At 41.9% G+C, this 19,669-nt stretch overlaps 3 non-coding genes and 1 pseudogene across 3 annotated transcripts; 2 read left to right on the forward strand and 2 right to left on the reverse strand.

Annotated features, from left to right (window-relative positions):
* Nucleotides 1–11,104: 11,104 nt before the first annotated feature.
* Nucleotides 11,105–11,219, forward strand: LOC132865133 (U5 spliceosomal RNA). The gene has a single exon (XR_009650303.1). It is a non-coding gene; the product is annotated as a U5 spliceosomal RNA (small nuclear RNA).
* Nucleotides 11,220–11,340: 121 nt separating this feature from the next.
* LOC132865114 (U2 spliceosomal RNA) lies at nucleotides 11,341–11,511 on the forward strand (annotated as a pseudogene).
* A 2,398-nt stretch (nucleotides 11,512–13,909) lies between these two features.
* LOC132865112 (U2 spliceosomal RNA) lies at nucleotides 13,910–14,091 on the reverse strand. The gene has a single exon (XR_009650289.1). It is a non-coding gene; the product is annotated as a U2 spliceosomal RNA (small nuclear RNA).
* Nucleotides 14,092–14,208: 117 nt separating this feature from the next.
* On the reverse strand, nucleotides 14,209–14,323 carry LOC132865136 (U5 spliceosomal RNA). The gene has a single exon (XR_009650305.1). It is a non-coding gene; the product is annotated as a U5 spliceosomal RNA (small nuclear RNA).
* Nucleotides 14,324–19,669: the final 5,346 nt, after the last annotated feature.

Consider the following 19,669-nt stretch of genomic DNA (forward strand, 5'->3'; position numbering starts at 1 on the left):
ATAAAAAAACTTCTATGACACTATATATCCAGTCTCAATCATGTTTCTCAGCAGCAGGTTTCTTGGGAAAACGTGATGTATGTTCTGAAACCAAGTCAGCCTTGTTTGGCTTTGGTGTTGGGGCAATGTTGGCTGGTATGGTGACTGGAGGATGGATGTGGAAAGCTGGGTCTCCGAGCTTCACATTCGTGTCAAGCCGTCGTTGGATGACCTGCTCCACCAAGTCTTTCCGGAACTCCTGTGTTGTTGGCTCATACAGCTTTCTTGCAACCCACCGATTTGACTGCCTTGAGTGAATGGCATTGTATCTCTCTTGTCCTGGGAATGAGGAGGGAACACAAGATAGGATGGTGTATGACCATTACATATGAAACTGAATATGGTGATTTGTGTGGCCTGTGAGGCTGTGACAGAGCAATGATGAGATTACAAATAGCTAACTCTAAAATATAAAGGCAAACAAAGATGAAATTCATTTATCTGAAAATGTAACATTTCAGAAGAAAAACAATTATATATATATATATATATATATATATATATATATATATATATATATATATATACTGTTTTCAAAATGATGTTTTTATCACTTTTAGGAGCTGTGTGTGTGTGCATCTGTTTGCACACTTACCAGATTGAGTACGGTCATGCTGACGTCCAACGTTGTGGTTGTGGTCAATGATGCTGAGTTGGAGCCTTGCCTGCATGGAAACATATGTGAAGTGGCGCCTCTTCTCTGCGTACTTCAGCATTGAGCTATGTAACACTTCGAGGTCCCCTAAAAGACACAAAAACACATTTTCAGCTTTATTCATCTACAGAAGAGCCTCATATTATCACTTTTATTATGATCAATATTTTCTATCATTTGCAGGAAAAAGTACTTAGTTAGATTCACAAAACTGCTGCTTTGTCCCAGTAAAGATGTAGCACTAAATTACTCATGATTCCCTTAGAGTTGTGTAGGGAAAAATGTAGGCAAACAAGTGATCAACCTTCTGCCCATAAGTCTATCCAAACTGACCTGTATGTTTGAACAAAGTCATTTGACTAAGGTCCCTCAAGAGGTTCTTGTCTAGTACAACAGTTCTCAAAGCGTTCCAGGCAGCACATCCCTTCGTAAGCCATTTCTTTCGTCGTTGTTGCTCCTGGCTGATATTTTCGTGGCGACATGTGTACTCCTGCCCATCTTCTTCCCAGCGATGAATCCCACATACATGATGCAGGATGGACGTCCACCGGTGTCTCAGCTCCTATTTGAGGAGAAGTAGACATTGCTTAGCAAATGTGTCAAAGAAAATGTATACCACAAAGTATACACATTTGGACATGCGTTTGTGTAATGAAAATGAAAAACCAACCCAGTTTCAAGAAATAATAGCAACCATGGAAACACATTCTGAATATTCACTCTTCCAAAAAATGAAGCGTTCACGAAATCAACACAATGCAACTCCAAGTCAATTATGCTTCTGTGATACCAGCATGTCCAGTTAGAAATCAACACTGATTCTGAATACATCTAAAATGTTTGCTGGGTACTCCTAAGAGTGACAAGATATAAGAGTGTGCTTTCGATGTGTTATGCATAGCCAAAAGTTTACATGTCTATCACCTTCTCATCGCCTCCACAAGTGCTGCATGACCACCAGAAGTGATTGCCCACAGACTTGATCCATGGCTGCAGGTCCCGGTTTTCTTTCTTCCTCACCAATGCAGTTGCCTTCTTCTTCACACCTAAATAATGCATAAAAGATGAAAATGAAAAAGCAAGCCCTGATGAATAATTTTGCAAAGTGTCACACCATTACAATACACTCTTCTGCAACATCTTCACGTATTTCAGTTCTATATAAGCAGAGGTGTCAAAAGTAAAAGAACTTTTATGGTGTAATTACAATAGTAGCACATGATATTACTTAGGGCGACACGGTGGTGTAGTGGTTAGCGCTGTCGCCTCACAGCAAGAAGGTCCTGGGTTCGAGCCCTGGGGCCGGCGAGGGCCTTTCTGTGTGAAGTTTGCATGTTCTCCCCGTGTCCGCGTGGGTTTCCTCCGGGTGCTCCGGTTTCCCCCACAGTCCAAAGACATGCAGGTTAGGTTAACTGGTGACTCTAAAATTGACCGTAGGTGTGAATGTGAGTGTGAATGGTTGTCTGTGTCTATGTGTCAGCCCTGTGATGACCTGGCAACTTGTCCAGGGTGTACCCCGCCTTTCGCCCGTAGTCAGCTGGGATAGGCTCCAGCTTGCCTGCGACCCTGTAGAACAGGATAAAGCGGCTAGAGATGATGAGATGAGATATTACTTAGCTGTACTTACAGACTGTTCTTACTGAAAAACACTAAAAACCTAACAAGGGCCCAATACCAATTCAATGCAACCAGTGCAGAATCAGCTGACTGTAGGACAAGTACACTGGTCTACTTTTTACTCAGATAAGTTACCTGCGCTGGAAGGAAACTGTGTTCCTTTTTTTTACTTTTACATTTACTTTTGACACATCTGTCTATAAGACCTAATGCGTAAATAATCCCACCTTTTGCAACATGCCATGGGTCAAATTGATGTCTGAGCTCAGGATAGGATTCCCTCATGATCTTCCGTATCGATGGAGCCCGGTCAGTTGTAACAACATCAACACTGACACCAGAGTCCAGCAGACGATCTAGACCCCTCCGGAAACCAACAGGCTCCATTGCTGGTGAACTGGTAGCCTCCGAAACCTACATTGTTTACAGTAACAGGAAAGACAGAAAGACATACAGGGAGACCTACATAAAGAATATGTAAATAAAATGGGACTCAACTTACTTGGCAATACTATTTATATTTTACCTGAATTAGATCTGACATTACCACTTTCTTTGTTGCATCATCCATAAAACTGTAGCATGTATACTTGGCACTGTAACCGGGGGAGTCAGATCTGTAGATGACAAACAGGAAGTTACTTGTGGGGTGTCGACAACATGATTTCATTTGAATTGTAATGTAATGTAAGAGGACATTTGAGCACATATACTGTATGATCCATAATGGTAATATCAACCTTGCATCACCACAGATATCAGTGTGTCCACCAGCACCTGCTGTGTCCTTCAGTTCAGCTAAAATTTTGTCCTGCATGTCTGTGTAGGCTTTGTGAATAACAGGTATCATGTAGGTTGATTGCAGTGAATAGTAAGACGTCTTTTTTGGCAGCTGTAAATTTAGAACATCAGCCCATTCTGCAATTTCATTCTGTGTTGTTCCAGTTAATATAATGGCTGCTGAGGACACCAGGTTGTTCTCGGGTATTCCACGGACATCAGGACAGGACTGCCACACTCCTGTATGGTTATTGAGACATGTCCATTCTATTTTGATCTTGGATCCACGGGTGGTGATTGTCTTTTCAATAATGAATACACCACATGTGTGACAAGTTACAAACAGTTCCATCAGGGCTGACTCGTTGATTATCCACTTCCTCTCCGACCAGTCACCTCTCCTTTCTGCTCCTCCACTGTCCAAGACTGAGAAAGATGTTCTTGTGGATGTACATTCACTACTCAATGGCAGAAATGTGCTGTCGTCGTTGTCACAAGGTCCATCTGTAGAAGCCATGCTTGCATCAAGTGGCTCAGATGCAACCGCTGAGCTCGTGTCTGCTGTCTATGAATAACAAAAAAGAATACAGTGATGTCAAAGTACAAAGTGCAGTATGGGCCTACATTGGGTGACTGACTGCATTTTTGTGGATCTCATGTATGGTGTGCATTGAGCCTCATGGTCACACAATACTTTGACTATGTGAATATGTTAGCTTTTTAATCAGACATGTATATTTTAAAAAAATGCTTACCTGTGATGTTCTCCAGGTGGGAGGTAAAGCTAGGTATGTGCCAGAGGTAGATGGCTTTGTTCTTGCATTTGTTTCTGCTGGACTGGTGAGAACCATCTTCAATTGATCATGGCCAAATCTGGACTTTACAGGGGTTGACTGAGGGAGTCCAGCGAATGCTTGCTCCCTTAGACTGTATTGCTCCTCTTCTTCTGGGACTTCGACTTCTTCTGCAGACTGTGCTGATTCAGCCATTGCAGCAGGAGTGCAAACCTTTCAAAAAAACAATATCAATTTGTGCATTGTGGATTACAAGAATGTCATTCATGTTATAAACACATAATAACAGTAACATCAGCAATTATTTAGTTTCCACAATAATAATAATCACTAATGACTGACAGATATGTTTACAACTAGTCCACTAAGAAACATTCTCTGTTAGCAGGCAATACCTAGGCTAAAGTCAGAATATTTCATGAAGCGTAAGCTTCGACTTTTCATTTCATTTTTTGACTGATTTCAAAATTACACGGTCACTGACCATCATAACTTAGAAACTTGTATACAGCTTACATATTCTAGCCTATGGAGGATATCTCCTTACAGCCGAGGACGGCAGCAGAGTCAAGAGAAACTGACCCACCGATAACCGGAGCACTATGAGTAATCTTCCAAAGGATTATATTATTATTTCGGGAAGACGCAAAATAAAACATATGCTGGGTGCTGCCGTCATCCCTCGGTCTAGAATCTGAGAAGGGTAGCTGCTAGCTTAGTTTGTCTTCATTATGCTAGCCAACGCCGTGACTAGAGTCATGGACTTCTCATAGAAACCTAGAAACCATCCACAGTCCACATAGCTTCTGACGATTGTAATAAACAGTGTACATATTATGTATTATAAACTTCACTGGTGATATGACACCAATAGATGAATCTACTGTATGTTGCACTTGCATAGCCCACGGTGCATCACCAGAAGGCTATGCACGCATGCTATAGAAAATATTTGGTACAATTTTGTTTACCTGGGGTGCAGGGACAGCAGAGATCTTCAAAACCCTTCTCATTCTCTGTCCTGGAGAAAGGTAGTCGTCCTCGCTGAAGTGCACACTGCAAACACGAAGTTTTTTCATCTTGGTTAGGTTGGTGTCCACATGGAAGCCCAGAGAAAGTAGCCAAAGTTGCCTCAGTGCTACGTCCGTCACAGGGAATCAATGGAATGTGTGAGGAGACCCACTCTCATCTTTGTTGGTACAGCCAGGATAATCGCAAGTGTGCACCATTTCTTTCTTTCTTTTTTCAAATAAAGAATATTTCTGTAGAAGCTGATGAACTTCTCCTTCTAGCTCTCTAACTAGCTCGTTTGCGTCTGGTCTGAGCTCGCTGCTAAACACTGTCGAACAACTAATGAAAGTTGTTGGCTAGCTCGCACACACCTGTTAACAGTGACAGCGCGCACTGATCACTATTGAGAGAAAGTAGCCCCAAGCAATTACAAGGTGTGACTTTTTGGACTACAAGGGTTTTGTTATGCTAATAAATCACTCATTCGAACACGAGCTGTTTTGAGAAGAAAAACGTGTTACTTTGCAGACCCCAGGAAACCTGCCGGAACTACTTGTGCACTGACCAACACTGGACAATATCTAGGCTCACAGAACACTGTCGGGGGTAAGTCAGTGTGGATGCTTGACACTGCTGACGGGGATACCATATAGATTCATGTCAAAAATCCTGAACTATCCCTTTAAGGTAAAGCCTGGGCTCGTCTAGGATTTGAACCCAGGACCTCTCGCACCCAAAGCAAGACACATACCTCTAGACCAACGAGCCAAGCAACCCACAAAAAGGATACTTTTTAAACTTAAGGATGTTGTTAGGAATCTTCAGAACTTTTGCACATGCAAATAGAAAATAGTCACAATATTTCTGCTATTTGTTTTAGTCATGAGACAACCAAGTCTTGCTCGAGGGGATCTGAAACAATGTTTTGAAACACACACTGACTGTCAAAAGTTGCCAGTAAAAACACTTTTGTTTTTGGTTAAACAATCTATTGTGTCATTTTAAATACCCTAAAATCAAATGCTGTTTGGATTTAGGAATTGTGGGTGAAATTTGGTGTGTAAAAATCCCTGTAGGGTTTAAGCTCTCCAGTGCTTCATTTTCACTCCCCTGATGTGATGTATGCCAGGGGTTCTCAACCTTTTCTGCTTTGAGGCCCACCTATTCATACTTGTAACGAATCAAGGCCCATTAAAAAAGATCCCCAATTATTTTGTCTCATCTATTCTATTAGAATCTAATAATCTATTGTAAAGTGTATTAATGGGATGCAACAAATGAAGCTTGGCGGGGGATATAGAAATGGGTTCTGTCCATCCATCCGGCTGTCTAGCTGTTCATCCGGTGTTGTTGATGGTATTAAAGGCTCAAAGAGAGAGATTTGAGTGCAAGATGTTTTGAAGAAACTGCACCTTCCTCAGCAGCAGTGAGAAATCACAAGCAACAATACATGCACCACTTCTCTCAGGTCCCAATATTTTCAGATTGGAGCCTGAGAGGCTTCAGCTGGCATGCCGTTGCAAAAATAAGAACTTGAAAATATTTTGGAATGGAATGCTTAGAGAGTATTTGGAATCCTACTGCAATAAATAGAATTAGATCAGAATTAAATTCCTAGCATATACAAAATTACATGCTTGAAAGATTCATATTTTTCTATTCCATTCAGATTAAATTCATCTCATCTCATTATCTCTAGCTGCTTTATCCTGTTCCACAGGGTCGCAGGCAAGCTGGAGCCTATCCCAGCTGACAATGAGCAAAAGGTGGGGTACACCCTGGACAAGTGTACCCCGCCTTCAAGAACTGGCTCAAGATTAGGCACCAGCTCGGAACCAGCCCTCAGTGGAAAAGTGGTGACTTGGTGGACAAGTGGTACTTGAGGATCAGCAGAGGGTCCTGAAGGTTCTGCTTTGGGCTGAATCTATGATAGATAAGTGTCTACTTTATGCTCAGTGGTTAGAGCACTGGTCTTGTAAACCAGAAGTGTTGAGTTCAATCTTTATTGGAGCCTTAAACCTAATTTCTGAAGGGAGAGAGCTCTGATGTGAGATATTCCAACTGAGGAAAATGGTGCCTGTATCATTCATTGCTTGTAAGTTCTCACTGTTTTTTCAAAACAGTTCTGCTCAATTCTCTATCAGTGAGCCAGTTGATATCAACAAAAAGACTGCAGCTAAAACTCTAAAGGATTCTTATCAGGCTGCACATATTCGTAAGTTCCTGGTTACACAATTATAATTTTGGACTATGTAGTACTAGGAAACTTGGAACAAGTCTGTGAAATATGCATGGAAAAAGCGTGAGGTTGAGAAAATTACTTTTATTTTTTAAAGAACCAAAAACAGTGGTCAGCTTTTTTTGGTTGGTGTTCTCATCACCTGAAAACCACTGGCTGCTGCTTAGGATGGCCCCACATGAAGAGCCTGAAGATCAGTGAAGTCACTCATGGTGCTTATAACCATGTCTCTTGAGGGCGTGGCCTGTCCAGTGTTTTTGTTATCTCAGATGAGAAAGTAGCCAGAATGTACAGCCCACAGCTCACTCTATGATTGACACACCACATTATTTAAAATGTGTGTCCATTTTTTGCAAGGCAAATAGTAAACAGAAGCTAACTGCAGCGAGGAACTAAAGTTGTGAGTGACGTTATAGCAGTTTCTGTGGGCTGTTTTGACGATTGGCACAGGGGCTTCAAGGTTCTGCTGTGGCCCCAATCTTCAGCTGCAATGAAAGTCAGGGCTCAGTAGTAAGAGTGCTGGTCTTGTAAACCAGAGGTCATGAGTTCAAGCCTCACTGGGGCCTGTAAGGGACATTTTGAATGTAAAAAGGTGATCCAGACAAAAGAGGGGATATTGAGAGCACTGACACCAGAAAGTGAGGAAGTGCTGCTCATCATTTCTCATCACCTGAAGACCACTTTCTGCTGGTGAAGAATGGACCCATTTGGGCAGTTTGAAGCTCAGTGAGATTACTGTGGATGAGACTGAGGACCTGAAGGTGTCTTTGGTGTCCAATTTCTGCAAAACATGTTGCACTCAAGTCTCAATCAATGCACAGTTGATAACATCAACAAAAAAATACTTCAAGGTGGACCATGTGACGATGGCTGGCGAGAAGAGGTGTTTGGGCAGCATGCAGTCATCTTATTAGAGAAGTTTGCTTTTTATCCAGTTGTATTTAGGTTTAAACTTTTTTTTTTTGTTCTAAAAAAATTACTGAAGTCCAGACCTCAGTGACCTCATAGCTGGTGACGGACATGATGTTAAGACAGCCTAATTCCCAATAAAGCTATTCCCATTTACATATTTTTTCCTGTTTCTATTATCAGGCAACGGAACAAGTATGAAATAGTGACTAAAATGTGGCCCATTAAAACAACATGTTCACCAGCAGTCACATCCAAGCCATTTTCATGCTGCTGCTCTGCACTGAGAAAATTCCTATTTTATAAGCCCAGTGTCATCTGACAAAATCAGCATGCACGTAATTTTAAAGAAAACAACCGTGCAATGATAGTTACTATATTTCCATATAAAATGATTACTCAGAGAGAAAGTTTGAAGAGACAAGATGTTTTCCTTATTTTTTCTCTCACACAGTGCACAGCCTCTGTCTGCCTGGGAAACCAACCATAATAAGAATGTTTCGTTTTCAGTCAGGGATGATTAGACCTCATCTGCCCTGTAGGGAATAAACTTTTTAATCCTCTGGAGACAAAAATGTCGTTTATCGAAAGTAGCTAAGATTTGTCCAAAAACTCACAATATTTGTCGCTAGTCACTTTTTTTAATTTAAAAAATTCACTAAGTTGGCAATAATGCTTCAAGAACTGACTGTTCACTTGTTACCTCATATTTCCCACTTCTTGACAGGTGCCACTGTAACGAGATAATCAATGTAATCCACTTCACCTGCCAGTGGTGTTAATGTTATGGCTGATTGGTGAATATAAATGTACTATGTATGTATGACTGAATAACAGATTGAGCCTATATAATTGTGTAAAGTATTATTTATATAATGACAGAAGTCTATATCTCTGGGGGGTGTGTGCAGGATCCAAGTACTTGGCCCACATTACGATCTTATGCCATCTTGTGGAGAAAGGAGAAAGACTTTAATACACCAATGTTATTATCTATCTATCTATCTATCTATCTATCTATCTATCTATCTATCTATCTATCTATCTCGTCTCATTATCTGTAGCCGCTTTATCCTGTTCTACAGGGTTGCAGGCAAGCTGGAGCCTATCCCAGCTGACTATGGGCGAAAGGTCATCACAGGGCCGACACATAGACACAGACAACCATTCACATTCACACCTACGGTCAATTTAGAGTCAGCAGTTAACCTAACCTGCATGTCTTTGGACTGTGGGGGAAACCGCAGCACCCGGAAGAAACCCACGCAGACATGGGGAGAACATGCAAACTCGGCACAGAAAGGCCCTCGCCGGCCACGTGGCTCGAAGCCGGACCTTCTTGCTGTGAGGCGACAGTGCTAACCATGACACCGCCATGCCTAGGTGGTGTGTATGACTGGTAATTATTAACACTGGCCACTAGGCAGTGTGAAGGACTGGTAATTACTAACACTGGCCACTAGGCGGTATGTATGACTTGTAATTATTAACACTGGCCACTAGGCGGTGTGTATGACTGGTAATTGACATTGGTATGGTGGCTGGCACGCATGGGACTGAAAGCATCAGAAAACAACTTTGGGTTCTTTAGGTATCCACACTCGATGCCTATGGGGCTCCAGTCACACAGATCAAGAACACACGCCACTGAAGAGAATAGTATAGAGTCTGTGTGGACACAAAAGAAGGCACTGGTGCAAATGACATCACGTGTGCAGCGTCGCTGAACTGTAAATCACTGTGGTCCAGGGCCGTGCAAAGACCTTTGGAGCGGCAGGGGCTCAACATTCAAAAAAGGGCACTTGGAACAAATTTTTCACACAAGTTAACTTTATTCAAAACTAAATTTCAATTGCAAGTGAACATTCTGTGTGTCTTGATAGAATATGTTGTGGGCGTCGTCATTCAGCCTTAAGTTTTCGAAGCTGCTAGAATATGTTATTAACGCCGTTGTTAAAACTAAAGTTTCCGAATCTGCCACGTTAATGAAATGGATGGAGCAAACGGTTTAAATATAGCCTAGGCGGCTTCATTAAATGATAAACAACCCTACGCATTTACTGTTGTGTTCTAAGCTGCACAATATTGCATGTTCAGATAAGAAATGAAAGGAGACTTTCAGTGTGACCTCACCATGCCGTTCCTCGCACTGTCTCCCACTGCCAACCGCCTGCATGCGCTTTCTGCACGGAGGTTCACTGAATGCATGACGTCACGGATTGATGCCCGCATTTACATAGAAAAACGTTATTTTATAAACCTATAATTTCATATATTATTGTCAAATTGTAGAGAATATTGATGTTGGAGCTAACTTATCTTTTACAAATATTAAAAAAAAAAAAACAACAGTCCCTATGAAAAGGGCACTTTGGACAGCAAACAGAAAAGGGGCAGGGCTAGAGCACCTGTAGCACCGGTTCATTGCAAGTGGGTGCTGTGGTCTAATAATGGCGGACAAGCTTTGAGTGATTTTTGGAACAGAATTCAGACACAAAAATAATTTTTCAAACTAATTTTTTTATTAATCTGCCAACTTTACAACATATTTGAGCACATCACACACAGAAAACCAGGAATTTTCTGATGTAACTTTCATTAGACGAGCACTTTAAGAACGATGTAGCCAAGTGAAATCCATGAAGCCAGCAGTGCAGGTCGACCATTTAAGGTAAAAACTGGGTTAATTTGGGATTTAAACTCAGGACCTCTCACACCCTAAGTCAAAATCACACCCCAAGACCAACAAGCAAAACAACTCAAGGCAAAATAATAATAATAATTTGTCCACCTCTTTCTCTATGGCTATAGGTTCTAAATCATGCTCAAACAAAAAAACAAAGATTGAGGACGAATTTGAAGAGCCTTCGTGTCTTTTTCAAAAGACTCGGTCTCAGGAACCCACACCACTGCAGAGAATAGTGTAGAGTCCGTGTGGAAACAAAAGAAGGCACTGGCGCAAACGACGTCACGTGTGCAGCGCTGCCGACCTGTAAATCGCTGCAATCTAATAATGGCCGACAAGCTTTTAGTGATTTTTGGAACAGAATTCAGACAATATCCGGCAGGTTTCTCTTCACTGTCACATAAATCTTTCACCTTTTACTAAAGATTTCCAGGGAGAGGAATGTTAACGAGTTCAGCTTATTTTTGCAGGCTTTGCTCTGGTGGAGCTGCACATTTTTGATGGTCAAAAGGATCCAGCTGTTGGGGGTGGAGTCCAACTGTGTTTACCTTTCTGGATTGTAATATTTGGAAGTGGTATAATTATTTAAAGCCATTGAGTGCAATAAGTCATTATTTCTTGGTCTTTTGACTGATATCAAGTGTAGTATCTGTTCTTATCAGTTTAATATCTGATATATTCTCGAAATTAGAATATTATCTTAAAGATTTTTTTGGGTTAGGGAGCTAGAATGAGGGCTTGTTTTTTCTGCTTTGTATATCAAGTTGGTGGTGTAGTAGTTAGTGCTGTTGCCTCACAGCAAGAAGGTCCGGGTTTGAGCCCCGTGGCCAGCAAGGGCATTTCTGTATGGAGTTTGCATATTGCCTGTGTGGGTTTTCTCTGGGTGTTCTGGTTTCCCCCACAGTTCAAAGACATGCAGGTTAGGTTAACTGGTGACTCTAAATTGACTGTGAATGTGAGTGTGAATGGTTGTCTGTGTCTATGTGTCAGCCCTGAGATGACCTGATGACTTGTCCAGGGTGTACCCTGCCTTTCTCCTGTAGTCAGCTGGGATAGGCTCCAGCTTGCCTGCGACCCTGTAGAACAGGATAAAGTGGCTAGAGATAATGAGATGAGTTAGTTTGATATGCTCTCTAAATAAAGATGGCAAAGGGATGTTTTTACACAGAAGGCTGATTTTAGGATTTGCTTTTTTTGTTCTATGCATCTTTATGGCATTATAGTAGCTTTGCAGTGCGTTCTGGATACAGATTCTTTTGAAAAAGATCGAAGAGCAACAACTGCAGCAGCTGTTGTCTGGAACCCGGGAAGTTCATGGCACTTTTTAATTTTTTTTTTACTGATTTGATGTTCAACTTTCACAGTTATGATAAAGCAGTGTCTCTTTGTAATTGTCATGTTTGTATACATGCTATAATGATATAATCTATGGGGGTTTTTTTCAAGACAGTCTAGGTTATAATAATATTTGCATATTTACATCAGGCTTTTCTATCAAGGAAAAACATTTTGTGTTTATGAATTTTCCATGTTCTTGAATGTATGCCACTATAGGAAGCATGGCAACCGAAATATCTTTTCATACTTGTGTGGATTGTCTGGAATCTGGCAACATAAATATCACGATAGTGGGATAGCCTACTGTATGTCTTAGCAATAATTTGTAAAAATATATCATGTACTGACATAACTACCTAATGTAAGCTACATTAGAATATCAGTCCAAAGTTGGAGACAAATTTTTGCTGTAAATTAAAGACTGGATTACTTGAGAAAGGCAAAAGGCACAGATGAGTACTTTATAGTATTCAAAATGGTAGGGACTGTTGTTTATTTTAATGTATGGTTTGTCATGTAAACGCAGGAGTTAGTGAAGTATTGTGCCGATAAGAACGGGTGTGGAGATGGACGCAGAGCTGTATGCAGAATATCATTAAATCTGATGTGAATTCATTGATGTTCATTTTATCGCAAACTGTTTATCACAGGAACTCGTGGGTAGCACCTTTGGAAAGCTCAAGTCATGTGGTTTCACGTGATATATGTGTGTTAATTGTGTGATGAGTGTTCCACCAGCAATTTAAGAGAAACAAATGGGTGTGATTTGGACGCATTGTTCGTATACGGTTATTCCGCTGTGCCAGATATATTACTGTTTCTGAAATGTGATCAGGAAATTTTACTGGGGCACAGCAGATATATATTGCGGCACATGCCCCAGTAAAATGGGTCTGGTGATGCCGATGGACAACTCATAAATTCAAGTAACAGGCTAAACACAAGCTTGACACTTACTGTACGGTGAGCTCTTTGGGATGGCGTTGCTGACTTTTGTTTCCAGATCATGGGAACTGCTTCATGTACCAGACATCACTCAAATCCTTCTATGTGAATCTGCCTCACAAATGTATCTTTTCTAAAATGTATGGAGCAGACACCAAACCATCCTGTCAGCTTGAAGTTACCTCTCTTTGTCAGTACAAATCAAACCCATTCATTCCGCAAGTGTCCTGCCGACTTTGGGCTACAATGGATCAAAATTCTGCATTTTTTATCAGCTACACTTGAACAGCCTTGAAGGACACACCCCTTAGGAGGCACGCTTTGGTTTTAGTTTTGTTGTGGAATTAAAAAAAAAAAGTTTAAAATGTGCTACACTTTGCAAAGCAGACAAAGCCAGAAATGCCACGAGCTTTCAAGCGTTTTGCATATGATGTCACTTCTTTGAATGAACAGTAACTTATCAGGAACGCGTTTGTGTAATGGCGGACTCAAAGAGCCAAACTTTACCAACTAAACAGAACATGTTCCTGTTCTCGTATTAAAATGCAATTTATGCAGTAAACTATTTAACATCTCATCTCATTATCTCTAGCCGCTTTATCCTGTTCTACAGGGTCGCAGGCAAGCTGGAGCCTATCCCAGCTGACTACGGGTGAAAGGCAGGGTACACCCTGGACAAGTCGCCAGGTCATCACAGGGCTGACACACAGACAACCATTCACACCTACAGTCAATTTAGAGTCACCAGTTAACCTAACCTGCATGTCTTTGGACTGTGGGGGAAACCAGAACACCCAGAGAAAACCCACACAGGCAATATGCAAACTCCATACAGAAAGGCCCTTGCCAGTCACAGGGCTCAAACCCACACCTTCTTGCTGTGAAGCAACAGCACTAACTACTACACCACCATGCCACCATCAAGTTGATACACAAAGCAGGAAAAACAAGCCCTCATTCTAGCTCCCTAACCCAAAACTATCTTTAAGATAATATTCTCATTTAGAGAATATATCGGATATTAAACTGATAAGAACAGATACTATACTTGATATCAGTCAAAAGACCAAGAAATAATGACTTCTTGCACTCAATGGCTTTAAATATACCACTGTCAAATATTACAATCCAGAAAGGTAAACACAGTTAGACTCCACCCCCAACAGCTGGATCCTTTTGACCACCAAAAATGTGCAGCTCCACCAGAGCAAAGCCTGCAAAAATAAGCTGAACTCGTTAACATTCCTCTCCCTGGAAATCTTTAGTAAAAGGTGAAAGATTTCTGTGACAGTGAAGAGAAACCTGCCGGATATTGTCTGAATTCTGTTCCAAAAATCACTAAAAGCTTGTCTGCCATTATTAGATTGCAGCGATTTACAGGTCGGCAGCGCTGCACGCGTGATGTCATTTGCGCCAGTGCCTTCTTTTGTTTCCACACGGACTCTACACTATTCTCTGCAGTGGTGTGGGTTCCTGAGACTGAGTCTTTTGAAAAAGACACGAAGGCTCTTCAAATTCATCCTCAGTCTTTGTTTTTTTGTTTGAGGATGATTTAGAACCTATAGCCATAGAGAAAGAGGTGGACAAATTATTATTATTATTATTATTATTATTATTATTATTTTGCCTTGAGTTGTTTTGCTTGTTGGTCTTGGGGTGTGATTTTGACTTAGGGTGTGAGAGGTCCTGAGTTCAAATCCCAAATTAACCCAGTTTTTACCTTAAATGGTCGACCTGCACTGCTGGCTACATGGATTTCACTTGGCTGCGTCATTCTTAAAGTGCTCGTCTAATGAAAGTTACATCAGAAAATTCCTGGTTTTCTGTGTGTGATGTGCTCAAATATGCTGTAAAGTTGGCAGATTAATAAAAAAATTAGTTTGAAAAATTATTTTTGTGTCTGAATTCTGTTCCAAAAATCACTCAAAGCTTGTCTGCCATTATTAGACCACAGTGATTTACAGTTCAGCGACGCTGCACACGCGATGTCATTTGCACCAGTGCCTTCTTTTGTGTCCACACAGACTCTATACTATTCTCTGCAGTGGTGTGTGTTCTTGATCTGTGTGACTGGAGCCCCATAGGCATCGAGTGTGGATACCTAAAGAACCCCAAGTTGCTTTCTGATGCTTTCAGTCCCATGCGTGCCTGCCACCATACCAGTGTCAATTACCAGTCATACACACCGCCTAGTGGCCAGTGTTAATAATTACAAGTCATACATACCGCCTAGTGGCCAGTGTTAGTAATTACCAGTCATACACACCGCCTAGTGGCCAGTGTTAGTAATTACCAGTCCTAAGTGGCCAGTGTTAGTAATTACCAGTCCTAAGTGGCTAGTGTTAGTAATTACCAGTCATACACACTGCCTAGGCGGCACGGTGGTGTAGTGGTTAGCGCTGTTGCCTCACAGCAAGAAGGTCCGGGTTCGAGCCCCGTGACCGGCGAGGGCCTTTCTGTGCGGAGTTTGCATGTTCTCCCCGTGTCCGCGTGGGTTTCCTCCGGGTGCTCCGGTTTCCCCCACAGTCCAAAGACATGCAGGTTAGGTTAACTGGTGCCTCTAAATTGACCGTAGGTGTGAATGTGAGTGTGAATGGTTGTCTGTGTCTACGTGTCAGCCCTGCGATGACCTGGCGACTTATCCAGGGTGTACCCCGCCTTTCGCCCGTAGTCAGCTGGGATAGGCTCCAGCTTGCCTGCGACGCTGTAGAACAGGATAAAGCAGCTAAAGATAATGAGATGAGATGAGATGAGATGAGAGACACACCGCCTAGGCACGGCGGTGTCATGGTTAGCACTGTCGCCTCACAGCAAGAAGGTCTGGGTTCGAGCCCCGTGGCCGGCGAGGGCCTTTCTGTGCCGAGTTTGCATGTTCTCCCCATGTCTGCGTGGGTTTCTTCTGTGTGCTGCGGTTTCCCCCACAGTCCAAAGACATGCAGGTTAGGTTAACTGGTGACTCTAAATTGACCATAGGTGTGAATGGTTGTCTGTGTCTATGCGTCGGCCCTGTGATGACCTGGCGACTTGTCCAGGGTGTACCCTGCCTTTCGCCCATAGTCAGCTGGGATAGGCTCCAGCTTGCCTGCGACCCTGTAGAACAGGATAAAGCGGCTACAGATAGTGAGATGAGATAGATAGATAATAACATTGGTGTATTAAAGTCTTTCTCCCTTCTCCACAAGAAGGCATAAGATCTTAATGTGGGCCAAGTACTTGGATCCTGCACACACACCCCAGAGATATAGACCTCTGTCATTATATAAATAATCATCTCATCTCATTATCTCTAGCCGCTTTATCCTGTTCTACAGGGTCGCAGGCAAGCTGGAGCCTATCCCAGCTGACTACGGGCAAAAGGCAGGGTACACCCTGGACAAGTCGCCAGGTCATCACAGGGCTGACACATAGACACAGACAACCATTCACACCTACGGTCAATTTAGAGTCACCAGTTAACCTAACCTGCATGTCTTTGGACTGTGGGGGAAACCGGAGCACCCGGAGGAAACGGGGAGAACATGCAAACTCCGCACAGAAAGGCCCTCGCCGGCCCTGGGGCTCGAACCCAGAACCTTCTTGCTGTGAGGCGACAGCGCTAACCACTACACCACCGTGCCACCAACTATATAAATAATACTTTACACAATTATATAGGCTCAATCTGTTATTCAGTCATACATACATAGTACATTTATATTCACCAATCAGCCATAACATTAACACCACTGGCAGGTGAAGTGGATTACATTGATTATCTCGTTACAGTGGCACCTGTCAAGAAGTGGGAAATATGAGGTAACAAGTGAACAGTCAGTTCTTGAAGCATTATTGCCAACTTAGTGAATTTTTTAAATTAAAAAAAGTGACTAGCGACAAATATTGTGAGTTTTTGGACAAATCTTAGCTACTTTCGATAAACGACATTTTTGTCTCCAGAGGATTAAAAAGTTTATTCCCTACAGGGCAGATGAGGTCTAATCATCCCTGACTGAAAACGAAACATTCTTCTTATGGTTGGTTTCCCAGGCAGACAGAGGCTGTGCACTGTGTGAGAGAAAAAATAAGGAAAACATCTTGTCTCTTCAAACTTTCTCTCTGAGTAATCATTTTATATGGAAATATAGTAACTATCATTGCACGGTTGTTTTCTTTAAAATTACGTGCATGCTGATTTTGTCAGATGACACTGGGCTTATAAAATAGGAATTTTCTCAGTGCAGAGCAGCAGCATGAAAATGGCTTGGATGTGACTGCTGGTGAACATGTTGTTTTAATGGGCCACATTTTAGTCACTATTTCATACTTGTTCCGTTGCCTGATAATAGAAACAGGAAAAAATATGTAAATGGGAATAGCTTTATTGGGAATTAGGCTGTCTTAACATCATGTCCGTCACCAGCTATGAGGTCACTGAGGTCTGGACTTCAGTAATTTTTTTAGAACAAAAAAAAAAAGTTTAAACCTAAATACAACTGGATAAAAAGCAAACTTCTCTAATAAGATGACTGCATGCTGCCCAAACACCTCTTCTCGCCAGCCATCGTCACATGGTCCACCTTGAAGTATTTTTTTGTTGATGTTATCAACTGTGCATTGATTGAGACTTGAGTGCAACATGTTTTGCAGAAATTGGACACCAAAGACACCTTCAGGTCCTCAGTCTCATCCACAGTAATCTCACTGAGCTTCAAACTGCCCAAATGGGTCCATTCTTCACCAGCAGAAAGTGGTCTTCAGGTGATGAGAAATGATGAGCAGCACTTCCTCACTTTCTGGTGTCAGTGCTCTCAATATCCCCTCTTTTGTCTGGATCACCTTTTTACATTCAAAATGTCCCTTACAGGCCCCAGTGAGGCTTGAACTCATGACCTCTGGTTTACAAGACCAGCACTCTTACTACTGAGCCCTGACTTTCATTGCAGCTGAAGATTGGGGCCACAGCAGAACCTTGAAGCCCCTGTGCCAATCGTCAAAACAGCCCACAGAAACTGCTATAACGTCACTCACAACTTTAGTTCCTCGCTGCAGTTAGCTTCTGTTTACTATTTGCCTTGCAAAAAATGGACACACATTTTAAATAATGTGGTGTGTCAATCATAGAGTGAGCTGTGGGCTGTACATTCTGGCTACTTTCTCATCTGAGATAACAAAAACACTGGACAGGCCACGCCCTCAAGAGACATGGTTATAAGCACCATGAGTGACTTCACTGATCTTCAGGCTCTTCATGTGGGGCCATCCTAAGCAGCAGCCAGTGGTTTTCAGGTGATGAGAACACCAACCAAAAAAAGCTGACCACTGTTTTTGGTTCTTTAAAAAATAAAAGTAATTTTCTCAACCTCACGCTTTTTCCATGCATATTTCACAGACTTGTTCCAAGTTTCCTAGTACTACATAGTCCAAAATTATAATTGTGTAACCAGGAACTTACGAATATGTGCAGCCTGATAAGAATCCTTTAGAGTTTTAGCTGCAGTCTTTTTGTTGATATCAACTGGCTCACTGATAGAGAATTGAGCAGAACTGTTTTGAAAAAACAGTGAGAACTTACAAGCAATGAATGATACAGGCACCATTTTCCTCAGTTGGAATATCTCACATCAGAGCTCTCTCCCTTCAGAAATTAGGTTTAAGGCTCCAATAAAGATTGAACTCAACACTTCTGGTTTACAAGACCAGTGCTCTAACCACTGAGCATAAAGTAGACACTTATCTATCATAGATTCAGCCCAAAGCAGAACCTTCAGGACCCTCTGCTGATCCTCAAGTACCACTTGTCCACCAAGTCACCACTTTTCCACTGAGGGCTGGTTCCGAGCTGGTGCCTAATCTTGAGCCAGTTCTTGAAGGCGGGGTACACTTGTCCAGGGTGTACCCCACCTTTTGCTCATTGTCAGCTGGGATAGGCTCCAGCTTGCCTGCGACCCTGTGGAACAGGATAAAGCAGCTAGAGATAATGAGATGAGATGAATTTAATCTGAATGGAATAGAAAAATATGAATCTTTCAAGCATGTAATTTTGTATATGCTAGGAATTTAATTCTGATCTAATTCTATTTATTGCAGTAGGATTCCAAATACTCTCTAAGCATTCCATTCCAAAATATTTTCAAGTTCTTATTTTTGCAACGGCATGCCAGCTGAAGCCTCTCAGGCTCCAATCTGAAAATATTGGGACCTGAGAGAAGTGGTGCATGTATTGTTGCTTGTGATTTCTCACTGCTGCTGAGGAAGGTGCAGTTTCTTCAAAACATCTTGCACTCAAATCTCTCTCTTTGAGCCTTTAATACCATCAACAACACCGGATGAACAGCTAGACAGCCGGATGGATGGACAGAACCCATTTCTATATCCCCCGCCAAGCTTCATTTGTTGCATCCCATTAATACACTTTACAATAGATTATTAGATTCTAATAGAATAGATGAGACAAAATAATTGGGGATCTTTTTTAATGGGCCTTGATTCGTTACAAGTATGAATAGGTGGGCCTCAAAGCAGAAAAGGTTGAGAACCCCTGGCATACATCACATCAGGGGAGTGAAAATGAAGCACTGGAGAGCTTAAACCCTACAGGGATTTTTACACACCAAATTTCACCCACAATTCCTAAATCCAAACAGCATTTGATTTTAGGGTATTTAAAATGACACAAT

This window comes from Neoarius graeffei, chromosome 17, assembly GCF_027579695.1.
Source record: "Neoarius graeffei isolate fNeoGra1 chromosome 17, fNeoGra1.pri, whole genome shotgun sequence".
In the NCBI taxonomy this organism is placed as follows: domain Eukaryota; kingdom Metazoa; phylum Chordata; class Actinopteri; order Siluriformes; family Ariidae; genus Neoarius; species Neoarius graeffei.